Genomic DNA, 5,117 nt, shown 5'->3' with positions numbered 1-5,117 from the left:
CGTTCACTGTAAACAAAACAAATAAGAGGGGCATTCCTACAGTTCGGTGGATTTTAGTTTGTTGAAACACATTTTCTTTTTAGTCTTTCTAAAAAATTCCAGTCCACCATAAAAAAACACACTGGTCAAGCTCAAGCTAGTATAACCTAATGATAATGAACCAAATATTTCACATGTGGTCTAGGCAATTTGTCCACCCTGTTACATGACATTTTTTTACAATGCAATGTGTACCTGGGTGGATGTTTTAAGCCAACAAAGAACAACATTACATAAACATTTAGGAAGAATTTCAATATATAGATATAAAATGGATATAAATAGATACAAAATATATTAAAGAAAAGTGTTCATGCCCAGTATTAATTGCCACAACAGAGTGGACATGCTGTTTTACGCTATTAGATAAGTCTTACAAAATGAGGAAAAGAGAGAAATTTTTTTTTTTTTTTCTTGTAGTCGCTTTCCCAACAAGAAAATTATGCTACTTCTACCAGGCCCAATGAAGTGCATTAGAACGCGCAGCTTTGTATGATGCGTTGACGTAATTTCCACTGGAACAGGAAGCTAAGGCGGGACATATTTAATGACCCCCCCCCCCTTTTAAAATAGCCAATAGGGTTTAGTTTACCACACAGACTGCAATTCATACTTGACAGTACCATGGAAGCGAATCCGAGCTGTGATGATACATTGGATTCAATAGCAGAGGTGTGAATAAATTCTAGCCATTTCATTCTTAACCAATGTACAGTTTAATTAAAACGGAATAAAACTCAAGCGTTTGAGCAACCGAACACACATCTCCAACTTATATGTGACGTGTCAACGCCGGTCGCTTTGGCCAGGTGGTATTTATAGCATTAGGGGGCGGGACGCTTTAGATTCTGGAGAGCATTTGAATGGACAGAAGATGTAATTTGATTCGATTTTAATTGGACATTTCGCAGTGATGTCATAAAAATCGGTGATCCATTTTAGTGGAAGTGAGAGACTGTAAGCTTATTCATAACCTTAAGGCTAACATATTCATACTAAAAGCTAAAAAACTTCAATTTTGATTTCAGGGGGCCTTTAAGATTTTAAAGGGCAAATAGAACCAATGTAACAACGCCGCCTATGGTTTCATGGGGACATAAAATACAGCAAACAGTAGGAATGACCTGATGACAACATTAAAGACATTACAGAATGGCATTTTTAGCACCTTTATGTTTTTCAGTTCATAAATATATGTCATTAACAGACATAATGTTACTATACCAAACTTAAACTAGCAAAAGCAGCTTAATTCTGCTTTAAACTGTTCCATTCATGCTTAGTTTTTGCACAGACAACCCCACTGTCATACAAGAAGGAGTTCATAAAACAAGTTCATGAGGAACATGTTAATTTAATCCAGCCAATGAGCATCAGAGGACGCATATATAAACCCACCACTAACCTCAGTCCTGAGACTGTTTTCCGGCATCCGCAACACCCCACCTCCACCTTCTCTGCCGGTTTTTCCTCTAAACCAGACCGGTTTCGGGTCAAGTCATGAACTCGAGCCCTCCACCAACTCAGATACGTTTATTTCCTGTTCAATTCAAAGGTTACATGAACATGTGAAATCACGAATTATTCTTTAACAATTGAGCAAAATAGAGTTCACAGCATTCTAGTTTCCACTATTAAAGGGATAGTTGACATAAATATAAAATTCAGTCATTATTTACTTACCGTTGTGCTCACGTTTGTTTGGCAGTGAATGGCGACCGACCACCTCCAAGCTTTAAAAAGATGCAAAAGTATCACAAAATAATCTCATGCCACTCATGGCGAATATTCCAAGTGTTCTGAAGGCACATGACAGGGTTTAGCGACAAAGCTACATGAAATGTAATTAAAAAAATGAGCATAAATCTTGACCTTGGCCATTGCTCTCCTGTTGCACGAGCATTGAAGTTGCCTGAGAGGCGAGCAACATTTCCCGCCAATGCGCTCAGTGATGAAAGCATGTGCGCTCCATTTTTGGAAAATCTAAATAGAAGAAAAGTATAACTATTATTAACACAAGAATGTACATGAATTTTATAAGAGAATTAAACCCTAGAAACTGCCTTTTTTTAAAAGCAGGTATTCCCTGTCTTTGATGATGTCACTCACATCCAGGTCATTGCTTGAGAGTAATCAACACACACAAGTACAAACGCCCACTCACAAACACAAGAAAAACTAACAAATAGTTTTTACCACTCATGACCTTTAAGCTCATCAACCTAGTATATGCTTGATTTAACACTTATGCAATAAAATAACACAACACTCACTTCACTCATCTTAACTGATTATGGTCATCATGTGACTATTATCATTCACCTCAGCCAAGGGAAGCAGTTTTTCTCTTCCTTTTTGATGATTCAGTGCTGTAAAAGCCATTCGGATATCTGTCACTCATAAATGTATCCATAGTACAATCACTGCCGGAAAACGTGGGAGTTTAAGTTGAAATACACGTCTTTCCAATGTCAAGAGTAAAGTTCAAGACCTTCATAAATGTGCTCATTATTCATAATATTCTCCAAACAGTTACCATTTGTGTATATATTCGTTCATGTGAAAAAATAAAGTTAGGCCTAGAAGTACTATAGGAAGAATATTCTCCTAATTCTAATTTTAAACCCTTCCTGATCTTATGGTTTCAGTTCACTGTTCTAATCAGATCGAGTGAGTGTGACCTTATGAATAAAGAGCCTTCGCTAAAGCAGACATCCTCAATCAAATGGATAAGAGCAACATAAGGTGTTTAGGTGTGATTGCATCTATTTCAAAATGAAAAAAAGCATGTGAATTTCTGTTGTAGTAAAAAAAAATATAAACAGATGTTATGGTTAGTGCAGAGCCTTTATAGTTGCAAATACAGAAAAGGTCATGTATTGTAATAATTGCTTATAGTAACAGTCAAGAACTTTATTTTATTTTCTAGACTAATGTCAATGTACAAAAAGTAAACATCTGAGAAGTGTGCCTTTATCAAGACAGAACATCCCCACACCTTTTGACCAATTCATTTTCATGACTTTCACAGTCATTTATAATTACAGCATTGTATTTTTTTTTCCTATAGGTCTACTTTTTTTAAATTCTCTGATATTTCCTTTTTTTAAAGATGTTTTCCCAAATCAAGGACTTTTTTGACACTCACAATGACTTCTGTTTTGTTTTCAGCTTATATCTCTTTCATTCAGTTTGAACTTTTGCACATATGTTATAGGCTACCAGTAAATACTGAGCCCGTTTCTGGTTCTTTGCAAGGTATGTAATTTAACTAGTTGTCTCTAACCACCCCAAGCAGAACCTGTCTTGTCACAAACGAGGCTAATATCACTTGACCCGGTTCACTCGCTCCAGTGTGTAAAGACGAGGCGGGGGAAGGTCACGGAGAGGGGATTCCCCGTGACGGCAAAGCAGCAGAAAAGAAACGAGTTTCCCTCCGCGCGCGCACCATTTCCATAACGTCTCGCGACACGGAACATATTCCCCAGAACTACAGACCACGTGATGAACTACTGCACTTCTTGAAGTTGGGAAATGGTCAAAGTATAAACGAGTTTTATTTTGGCAAACAAATATCACAAGCAAACACAAGCCAATTGCTCGCACCAAAATGGAAGAATATTTATCCAGGCATTTTACTATCAGATATAGACCCTGTGCTTAGCAAGAACTGCCTTATTTACAACTTCTTTGCAACAGCTTTTCGTGAGCTGTGGAAGATTTAAAATGACATGTGGTCTGTTGCCGACTATTCCCGATACGTGATATTTTGTCGCGAGACTTAGCTAAGTACGAACTATTTCTTTTAAACGATTGCCTTTAAACCACTTTCGATCTACAAAACATTTAGTACAACAACCGAAACCTGTTTAGTATCCTCAGGACGTCCGAACTCACACTATCCTGCTTTTCCGGAGAGCCAAGCGAGTTAAACAACATGGTTAGAATGAAAAGACCTGCGAAAAAATTACCCGAAGCAATCGGTTCTCTACTTTCTCCCATTACAGTATGGGGATATCATAAGGTTGTTCCCTGGTAAGAGGTAACGGGGACACGCTTCCGCTAAAAATACCTGTCTACGACTATATTTGGATTGGCTGGAACACAATCAAATGTCTAAAATAAACGGATCCGCCCCGGCGCAATGAATGAAGGATCTGCTATCTCACACCGCTGCTAAATTTAGTAACATTGCTTACGTCAATCACGCGCCTCAGTGCGTCAAGTCCTCACCCCGCCTCCGAGAGCTGATCATTGGCCAGAATTAGAACGTGGCCAAGAAATTACGCGTCTTGTGATTGGCTGTTGATGTTTTTTTTTTTAAGTATGGTGTACGCTAGCTATTTTTAATCATTTGTTTAGTGAGCACGGCGGGAGCACTCGTCTGAGGTATTAAATTCACCTGAACTCACAGCCTTATAATTTATATTTCATTATGTCATGACATTTTTGTTTGCATTGAGGTAAACTGAAATTTTGGCAAGTGACTGACATTAAAAATGGCTTTTCTGTGGGCTAGTCTGCTTGTCCAATGGAAGCTTGGCTACAAATATTTGTTAGGTAAAAGTTCACACGCGCACGTATAATAATAATAATAATAATAATAATAATAATAAACGTGTATTGTCACTAACAATATGATTACAGTGATTATTTAATATAGTGGGAGTGTGTGGGGGGGGGGGGGGGGGGACTAAGAGGCCTGCACTTATGTGCATTTTGCTATGATCAATCAACTCGTTTTATAAATCGGTGATTTGGTTAACAAAATAAGGACATTTAAAATAGTTTCATCAGCTCTGGAATTATTCTGACACGAATTACATTTTATTGCGCAAATTTCCACTAGTAAGTAGCCTAATCGACAACATGCCCTACCGTTTGATTTCAGAGAACCTCTGACAAAGAGTCAGAAGATTAACTTCTCCTCTCTCTCTCTCCTGGCATGGACTGTACGGCTTATGTGTATACTGTACAAGCGAGGCCGGGGGAGCGCTACAGTGCAGCCTGCCGACGTCACCTCTCCCATGGCGTCACATTGACGTAACGCATTCCAGGCTCTCTATGTACAGCCAGAC

General features: G+C 38.3%; 1 long non-coding RNA gene across 2 annotated transcripts; it reads right to left on the bottom strand.

Moving 5' to 3' along the window:
* Positions 1–395: 395 nt before the first annotated feature.
* LOC309483717 lies at positions 396–4,224 on the bottom strand. Of its 2 annotated transcripts, none has more exons than XR_014200629.1 (4): positions 2,313–4,224; positions 1,912–2,022; positions 1,723–1,772; positions 396–1,579 (listed from the first exon to the last, which is right to left on the bottom strand). It is a non-coding gene; the product is annotated as an uncharacterized lncRNA (long non-coding RNA). The 2 variants fall into 2 exon arrangements; XR_014200630.1 differs by having other exon boundaries at positions 2,362–4,224.
* Positions 4,225–5,117: the final 893 nt, after the last annotated feature.

The sequence above is a fragment of the Leuciscus leuciscus genome (assembly GCF_965113295.1).
Source record: "Leuciscus leuciscus genome assembly, chromosome: 20".
NCBI lineage: Eukaryota > Metazoa > Chordata > Actinopteri > Cypriniformes > Leuciscidae > Leuciscus > Leuciscus leuciscus.
The sequence above is the reverse complement of the archived record's forward strand: the minus strand, read 5'-3'. Positions and strand labels throughout refer to the sequence as shown.